Here is a 12,134-nt window from a genome sequence, read left to right as displayed (position 1 = left end):
CAGGGCCGTTACGAGGCTTCTCCGCGCGGAGCTCCCCTCACGCCGCCCCGAGGAGCCCCGAGGTAGCACTCGGCCGGGTGCGGCCGTTCAAACCGGCGAGGGTGCGTCGCTAGCGTCCTGCCAGCCCCGCTGCTCCCGCCCTCCGGGCCCTCGCTGAGTAAGGCCGGGGATGCCCGCCCCTCCCCCCAGGTCGGGACTGGGGCCCAGTGACTGCTAGCCATGAGCGGACGGGTCCGAGGCGAAGTCCTGGCTTAAAACACCACATTAAAGCCCATTTGTGCTATGCTCTTGTCCAGCAATCAGCTGTAAACTAGCAAAGGGTTTCAAGACCACGGCAGGCGACGCCTGGCGCAGCCCCGGCTCCCTGCACCCTCCGGCTACTTCCGCCTCCCCCTGCCCACCCGCGGGGAGGCCTTCCCGACAACTTCAGGAAACAGGAAACAGAGCCGGAGCTTGGGGCTGGGGCTGCGACAGCGGGAGCAGCGAGAGCCGGAAGTGGGTGGCTAGCGCGGCTCCCCGGAGCGTCGGGGTTCGGCGGCGCTCTGGCCGCCGAGTGCCGTCTCTATGGTCCCCCGCGCCTAGTCTATTTATTGTCGCGGGGGAAGCGGCGGCCGCCCTGTACCCGGAACAACAAAGCGAGAAACGGAGCCCGAGCCTCGGGGGCTCCTAGCAACGGGCCGGGGCGGGAGTTCCATGGAGACTGGGGAGCGGACCCGCCTCATCTTCATCCTTGTCCTCCAGCTCTTCCTCCGTGTCCGACGCAACCGGCAGCACCGCTGCCGCCGCGTCCTCTGCGACCGCCCCGTCTTCCCACGGTAACCCCGTCGGGCGGTCCCGGGAGGGGGAGGCGGGCCCGGGGCGAGCGGCGGCGGGGCATCTGCTCACCGGCCCGGGCTGCGGTGTGCGTTGCGGGGCGGGGACCCGATCGGAGAGTGGGGGAGTGCCGCGGGCCGCTGGCTGGTGCCGGGGACGGACGGACGACTTGGGCATCCCGATAGGGATAACGGGGTGGGGGTGGGGCGCTCCTGCCTCCCTCGCCGCGGGAGACCGGCAGGGTTGGTCCTAGCCGGAGGGCAAAGAGGGACGGTGCCACTACGCGAGGGGTCCGCGGCTTGTCGGAAAACTTGCGGCGACCCCTCCCCCCCCTTTCCCAGTGCAGCTGTGGGAAGGCTCACCCTAGACAGCGCGCCTCTTGCTTCTGGCACTTGTCGGGAGCCCCGCTTTATAATAATAGTAGTAGCCGAATTAGGCTTCGGGGAAGAAGGATCTGGAACGCGGGAAGAGATGAATAGGGCTGAGCAAGGGATGAGAGTGGAGGGGGCCTGGATAATCGCTTCGCAGTGGCCCGGAGGACGGATCCTAGAAGTAAATGAAATAGGAAGCGACTGAAATAGAGAACGCTCCTTTTTCTTTTTCTTTTTCTTTTTTTTCTTGCCGAGCTGTGCATCTTCAGGCTCTGCCAGTGTGCACATTGCACGGAAGAGTCAAGCTGCGGCCAAGTCCACATCTGTGAGATCTGTGACTGTATCTGTCACCTGCAGAGCAACGCTGACAGTGACTAGTATGAACTTGTGTGTTTTTACCTTAGAATGTGACTTGTGCAAAGCCATAACAGGTTACCTGAGGTACTTGAAAAAGGAGAGTGTAAGGAGGAAATTCAGTCTTCTGGCCATAATTTGCAGTCTCTTTCCAATTTTGAGAAAATAGCAGCCCATTCAGATGAAAAAGTGATTTTTAGACTGTCTGGTGGAAAGAGTTATTTAGGGTTTGGATACGCCAATTAAATATTCATCAGTTTGTATTCTTCGAGCCTTGCATCACAAACTGCTTGTTTTATACTTTCCTAAACCATATTAGGTTGGATGCTGTGATCCCAGCATTTGGGAGGTTGAGGCAAGAGGATCTGATCTGAGTCTAACTAAGGCTCACTTGGAGTACATGATAATAAGTTCCAGGTCTTCCTGAGATTTATGTGTGTGTGTGTGTGTATCAGAAAACAAAACTGAATTTCCCATCAGTAAATGATGTTTCTGTGTGGTTCAGCAAAAGTCAGAGTCTGCAGCAATAACATTTCTATGGTCAGTAGAAACAAGGCTCTTTGTACAACGTTGAAGATTAATGATGAAAACAGCATTGATAATTATCAAGGCAACTTGTGAACCACAAATTCAGTTGCTAAGCTGACTTCCCCTAAGCAAAAGGATGCCATCATTACTCCCAACCCTCTTGGATGCTCTGTGCTCCCAAAAATGAGTACCAGAACCTCATGAGAAATGATCTTCTGTGTGCTCTCTGGAACAGGAGCCAGGCAGGGTACACTTTTTTTCAGTTGTAGGCTTCATTTTAAGGGACTTTTGGGTACAGTGCTATTAGTTGAAGAATTTCCAGATTTACAAGGAGATGAGCAGCTTCCTTTAAAAAGGACTGGAAATTTGAACAGTGGAAAACAGATTAGGCTCTAAAACTCTTGGGATGAAAAAGTCAGTGTTTTAGAGGCCGGGGTGAGACGCTGCTGCCTGTGTTCATGTGGCTGTTGTTTGGAGGCTGTTTGGGGATCATCCCACTGGAGGTTGTGGGGCTGAGTGCTGGATTTCTCCAGTCCATCACAAGGAACTCCCTACACCTCAGAGCTGCTCTCTGTACCCTGTTCACCTGGACTGTTTGCTGAGACCTCCATCTCCTGTGGTCCCTGAATGCAAGTCAAGTCTAGCTTTTAATCCGGTTTCGGCTTTCCACCAGTGTTGGCCCCAGCATTCCATGGTCTTCCTCTCTCTACTTGTACCCTGATCAAAAGTGCTTTTTTATACTTTTTGTATTTTTTCTGCTTCACGGGGAGTTTTTGGCACATGCCCTGGGCTTGTGTATGTTTTTCATTAATGGCACTTTGTTGCGTTTTCCTAAGAATCCTTTTATTTGGAGAATTGGAGTGGGCATTTCAGATGTTCTGTATTCTTTCAGAATAACTGCTATGCAAATGCATTCTGACTCAAAAGATGGTATTGAAATAAAGTGTGTGAAAATATTTGAGCTCCTCATAAAGGTGCTTGAGAACAAGAAGCCCATGTGGTGCTGCTGTTACAAGAGTCACTTTTTCTCAGGATAAGAAGGTGTTACACACCCTTGTGCGTTATAAATTGAATCTAAGACTTTTGAAATTCTTAATCTAAACTATTTTCAGCACCCATCTTTCCATTTTGCATCTGAATATTTGACTAAAATTACATTTTGCAATTTTGAGGGAAGCACAGAAGTTGTTTCCACGCGTTGTTTTTTCTTCAGGTGGAATATTTCCCAACTGAAGATTTTCACGGTTAATCTATGAGTAGAATGTGCAGAATTTGCTATAATGTACAACAGATCGTGGAACATAGCTGAACATTTGAAAATGTGTCATTTCTCATCAGAAATGTGACATTATTTAAGAGCCAGCAAATTCTCTATGATGTAGTTGAGTGGGCATGAGGACATCTTAAACAAAGGAGGCCACTTAGTAACTAGGTAATTGATTTCTTTCTGTTGCGTCATCAGCCATGTGATGAAATTATTACTATGAAAAATAAAGTTTAAATTGATTTGGAAGAGTTTAGAGTAGAACGATTTCATCATGTTTCCAAATGAAAACCTTTAGTGTCTGGAGATTTTCAGCTGACATTTGAACTATAAAATTTTCCTGAAATTTCTGTTCGTTTTATTTCACCTCTTTTGTGACTGCTGCTTGCAGTGTGCTTCTGTAGTGTGTTCATGAAGATGCCAGAGAAGTCACAGACATGGGTACCATGACACGACTGATGTGAACTTGAAGTTTAGATGTTGTACTGCTTACTGGCACTGTGATTGTCGGTGTGTGGACGATCCTGCCTGATACTACAGAAGCTTCTAGGGAGGTCAGCACTCCTGTGAGTCGTTGTCACCGTGTGTGTTTATACCCTTTATGTGTATTTTGAAGATTAACTTGTTTACTAGATGGAGCTAGCATGTTTATTTTTATTGCACTTTGGTGCGTCTGTAATGCACGAAGGGGAGCCTGTTTTTGTTTGGTTGGTTTTTGGATTTTGTTTGTTTGTTTGTTTGGTATAGTGCTGGGGCCAGGAACCCAGAAAACTTCTTGAAAAGTTAGTTTTTTCCTGTGTGACATTCCTACTTCTTATTCTCTCTGCAAATTATAAGCACCCAAAATCCCAGACACGGCTGGGGCTTATATTTTAATGACTCAGCAGTATAATGGACAGCCCTACTGCCTCGGCTGGATTGTGTCTTGGGTATCGCTGTGGGAGAGGTCTAGAAGTTGAGACAGACCTGGGGTCTTTCAGGACATCTAGGCAGGTGTCATTTTTGTATTATGATGTAGTCCATCTTCAGAAGGGATGTGGAGTATGTGTTTTGTTATTTTTATGGTTGTGAAAAAGCAAGATTCCAGAAGTGTGTCATTAGTGGTAAACAGTAAGGTCACTGTGGAAATTTTGCTCACCTGGCCTTACTTGTGACTAAATGTGACACGGAAGATGATTTGTCTTGAGTGACTGGGTTTGTGCAGGGAGACACGTTACCAGAAATCTTACTAATGTTTAAGCCCTACATCATAGTGTGTTCCTGAGCAATGTAGACACATGGGGTCACCAAAACTTTAAAATTTCATCCCCCATGCACAACAAAAGTTTGATTGTAGCTTATTTTAACCAGATAGTTCACTCATTGGACAGAATGCTGAGGCCTAGGGAGATGGCTCAGTGGGTACAGCTCCTGGCATGCAAGTGTGAGGGCCTGGCTTCAGATCCCCAGAACCCACAAAGTCAGTTGGGGTCGTGTGGCTGGAATCCTTGTGATCTTGTGGCTAGAAGGGCTGCAGAGACTGAAGACTTCCCCCAAAGCCTGGGCTAGCTAGCCTGGCATAAGCAGCAGTGGACCAGAAGAGATTCTGTCTTCAGTAAGGTCAAAGGTGTCCTGGTGTCTGTGCTGTAGCACACACACAGAAGCATGAACCTGTTTGTGTACACACATAAGATTAGAAAAAGAGAACTAGAAATGAGTGTGCAAAGGACAGCATTTTGTCATGACTTGTTAGTACTAACACTGCCTAGGAAGAAAGACAGCTTTTTGGGTAGACGGACATGGGTGGGGGTTTAGTTTATCATTAAGTGAACCATTGCTTCCAGTGGTGTCAACCTGCCTTCTACTCCTAAGTTTGAAGCTCTTAGTGATAAGGCAGTAGCTGGATCAGGATTGGCTACACTTTCTTGGTGTTAGAGTTGGTATATTAAAAGCATCGTCTGTGCCAGCCCTGCAGCCGCCTGTGTTCAGCATCATGGCTCTGCTTTTTGTTAATGGTGTGACATCACTGTCTGCAGTATGGAGTGCATATCTGTACTACTCAAAGAGTTGCTGTGAAGAGGAAGAGAGCTAAGAATGCCCTGAGCGTGCTGTGAGCAGCAGTGCCACAAGTGTGCTGAAGGAGCCATCAGATCACTGATTCCTTTCTTTTGTTCCCAGACTTTCTGTTACATTGTTGACGTTCCTTTTGATCCCAGGCTATTGAGCTCATCTCTGCAGTTAGGTTTTAGTGCAGGGGAGTACTTTTTTAGATTTTCTAATTGTCACAGGAGCATCTGGTTATCACTTAGAGCAGATGGGCTAAGTAAAGCCAGACATCTATGTTTCTTAGAAAAGGAAAACCAACAAAGCCTGCTCGGGCTCCCAGTTACAGCTATTGAAAGGCTGTTTCCCTGTGGACCCCACTGCTTGGCTGTGTATACTTGTGAATAAAATAGGCCCTGTTGATTCCTCTGGCAGAGCTGGTCTGTCTGACGAGTCAGTCTTTGTTACTTGTTACTTTAATTGATGATAAACTTGAAATTTGTTAATGCCCATATCAGTCATTTGATTTGAGTTTTCCATGCCACTATGGTTGTTGTAAAACAAATAGTAGCTTTCTTAAAATTTTAGAAGTAGCAAAAGCTGTTGCCCTGTGCCACTGATTACAAAAGGACTTTAGGGCTGAAAAAAAAAAAAAAAAGAAAAAGAAAGAAACCTTTTTTATTGTGGTAAGGCTCAATACAAATATTGAGACTACGTAATTAGGGAAATAACTTGATAATTATAGTTAATGATCAAGCCAGCTAATTTAAAGTTAAATCTAAATCTTTTAATTGAATGTTTGAAAATACTTAAAAAAAAAGTTTGCTGTAATCTCAGTACCCAGAAGGCTTGAGACAGGAGGATCCCTGTGAGTGCTAGACCAGCCAGAGATCAGAGTAAGACCCTGTATCAAAAAAGAAAGTTTTTGCTTAAACAAGAGGGATTTCAAACAATTTTTTTTCTATTTTGTCTAATATCTAAGTCCTGTTTTCATGTTGGAATAGTATTTTTATAAAATATGCACTATGTCATCTTTTAAAGTGTATTAGCTGAGGATTCCACTCAGACAAGTAACAAAAAGCAAGGTGTATGATGTAGAGATAAAGTTCTGTGATTTCTTTTTCCAAGTTTCTTTTGCATTTCACACATGAGATTAGCCAAGTATGTTTGTATTCAGAGGTAAGACTTTGTTTTCCTGATTAAAGAAATTAACGTCTGGTTGATCCTTATTGATTTAGTTGAACAGCTAGATCAGTCCTAATCTGTCCTGTATTGATTAAATTGCGTTAACCCTTTTTCATAGCCACATGGATCCCAGATCTTAAAAAAACAACAAAAGAGAAAGATGGGAGAAGAATTAATTGTAGCTTTTCTGCTTTCTTCTCAAACCATGTATGTTTATAGGTCCTTTAAGTTTAGATACTATGACGGTATTGGAATAGTTTCAGGAAAGCAGGACCTGAGCCTGTCGTGGTGGCTCACGGCTTTGATCTCAGTGTGGTAGAGACTGAGGCCAGCCTCATCTGCATATTAAGTTCCAGGCTGGCTAGGGCTACATATCAAGACCTTGTGTCAAAAAGAAAGGAGTGCTGAGTGAAGTGAGAGACCAACTCTGAGTGACCCACCCCAATAGGTCAGTACTGCTCTTTACAGTAGAGTTCCTGTGTGGAGACGGTCTGCTGCATGGTCAGCTGGCTCCCTGCTGTGTTTCTACCGTACTATTTGCAGACATATGTTGCCGTACAGATACAAAGATCTGAAGCTAATCTATAGCCCAGGGTGGAGATGTGAAGATGGCTCGTGGTGTGTCTCAACCTCAGATAGCTCACGGTGGACCTGAAGCTTTTGTGGCACAAGACTTACTCCATTCTGTTTGACTTGCCACACACTTCTGTGGAGCCACAGTGGTTTCCCTCATTGCTTATGACTGTTCTATCTCCTCACCTGTCTGTTCAGACAGCTAAGTGAAGGAGTCGTAAGCAGCCTTGAATTGATCATGGCTTGGCCACATCCCAGGATCCTTGTTGGTCATGCTTAGGGAGGTCATGGAAGCTTAGCCATGTTGAAAGTGGACACTAGTTTATAGTTATTCAACAGATGTGCTGTGCTGCTCTGAAAGATACTGTCTGTTCTGTGGTCTTATGGTAGTTCAGGGAAAATTATCTGACATGTCATAGCAGATTAGAAAATATTGAATGAGCCAGGCATGACCATTTGTACCTGCCTGTAATCATGGCACTTGGGGGGTGGAGGCAGGAGGATTAGGAGTATAAGTTCATGGGAGGTGTAGGCAGGAGGATTCGGAGTATAAGGTCATCTTTAGCAGCATAGTGAGTTAGAGGGCCATGTTGAGTTACATCAGAACATGTGTTCAAAACAAACACAGAAAATCCCTATGAGTAATTCTCTCACCTTCCTAAGCACATATTCTAGCATGAGTTACAATATGACAGATTAAATAAAGCTTGGCAGTAATTTCAAATCCACTGCAGTGCAGACCTACTTGGGCAGTTTTCTATGATACCTATGAACCACATTGGTGATGGTGATATTAGTATGATGGAACTGAAGACTTCCTGTCGCCTGTGTTTTTAATGTACCTTTTCTAGGTTTAGGTATGTTTAGACGCACAGCCAGCCACTATTGTGCTGCCATTGCCTCTAAAATGCAAGGCGGGAATCACACTGCACACATTTGTAGGCCTAGGAGCGGCAGGCTGTGTCACACAGCCCGGGTGTGTCTCAGAACATACCTCCAAGAAGCAGCCAGTGAGGGGAAGCAGCAGGTGAGTGCTTAGTTCTTTTTGTTTCGAAAATGCGCATCCCTACTTTGGATTTTGGAGGTTTTGCTTGTTAATTTAGAAGAGCTTCAGATTGTGAAACCAATGTTTGGTTTGTCTGCCTGCCTGCCCTGAGGTGAGGTGAGGTGGGATCTTGCTTTGTATTCCTGACTGTCTTTGAACTGGTGATCCTCTGGCTCCCCAGTTCCTGAGATCATACCCAAGTGCTACCTTAGACTACCTGTGCAGCTGTATTCTTTGTCTTGTGTTGGTTTTCTGCCTTCCTTTGTGAAGAGAGGAATAAGAACATTCTGTGAACTGAAGAGTACACTGAAGTAGACTGGAAGGTTAGCCATTCTGTGCTGACCGTTATCATCGAATAGTTTGAAGAATTGCTTGACTTAGGGTCCTCGGGTGACATAAAGACAGGGTAATTTGGGGGAAAAGGAAAGTGATGTAAACAGTGCTACATATAGATTAGGATACATGCCTCTTGGTTTGCTGTTTGTTTTAAATAAGTCTAAATCTCCATTTCTGTGGTACTTATTGCCACCTTGAATAAAATCCATTCTTTCCGCGTGCCTCAGTCCTGCAGTTTCTTGATTTGTTCCAAAAGTATTCATTTAACTCAGCAACTAAGTTGCTGATGCAGGATCTGAAAACATTTAAGTGGAACTGTTTCTCCAGAGCTTTTGGTGTGTGCCATCTAGTAAACAAAACACAGACAGATTGCTTCCTTTGCTGAGTACTCTGCTAGGCTGTCCTCCTGTTCCGTGGACTCCCTCCTCACGATCTCTTTTTAAGACTGGCATCTCATTTCTAAAGGTAGTTGAAATCACTTCCCTGGATCATCCTCATAAAGTATCTCAGCATCTGGTTTATTTCCTAGGTCACAGTTTCTTAACATTTCATTGCTGGCCTATTTATCTTCTGCTTTTACCATTAGACTGTAACTGCTGAGAGGTTCCTTCCCTGTCGACCCACAGGGCTGGGCTGACTCCAGTTTCATACTGAGGGCAGCTACAGCTAGAGTAAGAGCTTGTTAGTTGAAGGACTGGACACAGGCAAAAAGGGATCTGCCATTGCAAGCAGCATGCTCTAAAGTAGAGGGTGTGAGGGTGTGTTTTAAGTAGATTCAGCTATAAAAGGAAAATTGGAGGTGGGAAGCACAGAGGATTCCAAGACTAGCACATTAGATCCTATTTTGTTTGCCTGAGAGAGTCAAGAGGTTGGACTTTTGTTTGTTTGTTTGTTTGTTTGTTTGTTTGAAGTAGGGATGCGGCACAATTAGGAAGATTATTCTAGTAGTTATATGGTAGATGGCTAAACATTGGAGACTACAGAGAAAAGTTCTAGTAGGAGGCTCTTGCCATAATGATGTGCAAGAAAGACTAAAATAAAATTGTTGCTTTGAATGCAGATTTGAAGTTAACTGGGCATAAGAGAAAAATGATAGACCAAGGAGGGTTCTGAAGTTTTGTGGTCAGGGTTTTGGGTTTCAGCCAGCATCTCTCTTGAGTCCAGGCTAACCTGGACCCTGTATGTAGCTCAGGCTAGCCTTAAACCAATGGCAGTTCCTCTGCCTCAGCCTCCAGAGTGCTAGGATAATACATGTGAGTGAACATGGCTGTCTAAGATTTAGACATTTTTAGCTAAGATGGGTGGAGGGTGATTCCACTCCTACACTAACACTCGAGTGTTCCTGGGAGATTGATGAGTTCTGCTTGGCTGAGTTGGATTCGTTCAGTAGATAATACCTAGTAGGTAGTTGGGAATGTGAGAGTAAGTCTCTCACAGGTCAAGATTGACATAGGAGCCAGCCATAACATTCACAGATCGCACCTGAAGCCCAGAGAGCTCCAGGAGGACTAAGGTTTTGACATGTTTTCTTAAAGTCTGAAGAAAACAGCAGCCTCCTTAAGCACAGAGAGGTTTGTCAATGCAGTTTTCCGACATGTGTAACTGCTGAAACTATTAACTTCTCACTGCTGCCTTAGACTTCATTCAGTAAGGATGTCTGATTTAAAGAGGAGACAGGACTATGAAAAGACGGGATCTCGCTCTAACCCAGGATGACGTGGAACTCACCTTGGAGCCCAGGCTAGCTTCAACTCCAAGCAACCCTCCGGTTTCAGCCTTCTGGTTACTGGATGAGCCACATGTCCCTTCTGAGGGTTTCAAACAGTAGTCTTTTGAAACAGGGACAGTAGTCAGTGAGGACAGGGACACAGGGAAGACCTGCTTAAGACAGTCGGTACCTTAAAATAGAGGGAGCATTTTCAGCTTAATTTTCAAATTGAATGTGTAAACCTGTAGTTTATATAGTTTTGTGGCTTCTGTAGGGACCTAAATACAATTTAGCAAAATAATTGTTTTGTAATATTCTTTTGTAGTACCTGGTCAGTCTTTGACGGTCCCACCCACCTTCCCCACACCTGTTTCTCAACCAACCATTTGATATTCAGTCCAGACCCAGACCTGTCCCAAAGTCAGTGGCCACCATGTGTTTTTGATTTAAAATAGTTCTATTTAAGGCTGGAGTTATTTTCAAATTCGTGGCTAAATCTAGATTCCTGCCGTACTAATTTTATCGATCAGATACGTCAGATTGTATGCTTTATTTTTCTTCTTGCTTTTAAAGTTGAAGACACATGAAGTATTCTTATTCCAAAGCTTGAGGGCTATAATGAATCACCAGAAACTCTTTCCATTTTTGAACATTTCTCTGCTCACAGAAGAGGAAGAAAGGAGATAATAATAGTAGCAGCAAGAATAGCTGAATTTGAATGCTTACTGTGTGCAAGTGCAGGGCCAGGCGACTCACATGGAAGTTCATGCCGTGTCCTAGCACCCTGCTAGGCTGTGCACTGTGTTCACACATGAGGGCACTTCGGCACTGTTCAGTCCCTTCCTGGTCACACGGCTCATAGGAGATTGCTTTAGCTGAGCGGTCTGCTGAGCCCTTAGGCGGCCGTGTGTGCCTGAGAGAACCATGTGTATAGTGCCCTGGGAACCGTGCCAAGGCCAGGGTACAGAAAAAAGATGGTGTTTCTGAGCAGCCTCCTGTCTACCAAGAAGACTCAGACAGGACAGCCTTGACAGCATGGCAGTGTCTGTGACTGAGGTATGCCCAGGGACACTGTAACGGAACTCACAATAAAGACACTGTGCTTTTGGCTTGTGTGTCCGACTTCTTAGTTTCAGTTTTTGTTTTCAATTAGCATTTCCAGATTTTCATTTTTAACCCAAACCAAGACCTGCCTGAAAGATAGGCACTTTGCTGATTATGTATTCTGTATCTCCTCTTGGATGCCTCACATTTTGGAGTTAGCCATTTCCCTGTCCTGCGCAAAGTGGCCTTCTTTCAGGGTCAGCAGGGCCAGCTTAGCCACAGACCGACAGTCTCCCTCCATTTCCCCCATTTCTCACCCTGTATCTGGCACAAAGGCCTCTTTATCCTTCTCTTGAGCTTTTCCTTTTCACCCAGTGCTGCTCTGTTCCACACCTACCTGGGCTAATGGCTTCTTTACCAAGCTCAGCTTCTGGTCCTCCCGTTGCTGAGTGGATGGATGACTTATATCCTAAGTGTAAGTGATGTTTTCCCCACCCCCACTCTTCTAGCCCACCACTGCAACTGTCACAAATACGAAAACCCTTAATATGGCAAGGATGACACAATTTGACACACCCTGTCTTTTCCAGTTTCTCCCTGTAGTCCTCCACTGTACATGCTGGCCTGCCTTTCAGAATTGAGAACACTCTGTGTCCCCTTCTACCAAGTCACTGCTGAATTTCTGGATCCTACTTAGCATGGAGCTCAGGCTTAGGTTTCTAGCTTCTTGTTACAGAGTTGGTTGAATAAAAGTGATTTCGAGCTATAGAACAAGGAAGCATAAGCCACATTTTGAAGTACAGTGAACTCATTTTCAACAGAAGGAATGGATTAAGCTGGCTAATGTGTGTGTGTGTGTGTGTGTGTGTGTGTGTGTGTGTGTGTGTGTGT

The 12,134-nt window shown here is 45.3% G+C and overlaps 1 protein-coding gene across 1 annotated transcript in view; it reads left to right on the top strand.

Annotated features, from left to right (window-relative positions):
• The first annotated feature begins 572 nt into the window (after window positions 1–572).
• The window catches only part of Tbpl1 (TATA-box binding protein like 1), a 26,789-nt gene continuing 15,227 nt past the window's right edge, over window positions 573–12,134 (top strand). Inside the window, exon 1 of the mRNA XM_055599366.1 lies at window positions 573–815. The gene's annotated coding sequence lies outside the window, so the exon portion shown is untranslated. The remainder of the gene's footprint in view (window positions 816–12,134) is intronic.

This window comes from Psammomys obesus, unplaced genomic scaffold, assembly GCF_907164565.1.
Source record: "Psammomys obesus unplaced genomic scaffold, mPsaObe1.curated_primary_1811, whole genome shotgun sequence".
Classification (NCBI taxonomy): Eukaryota; Metazoa; Chordata; class Mammalia; order Rodentia; family Muridae; genus Psammomys; species Psammomys obesus.
Note: the sequence above shows the minus strand (reverse complement) of the source record. Positions and strands in the feature narration are given on the sequence as shown.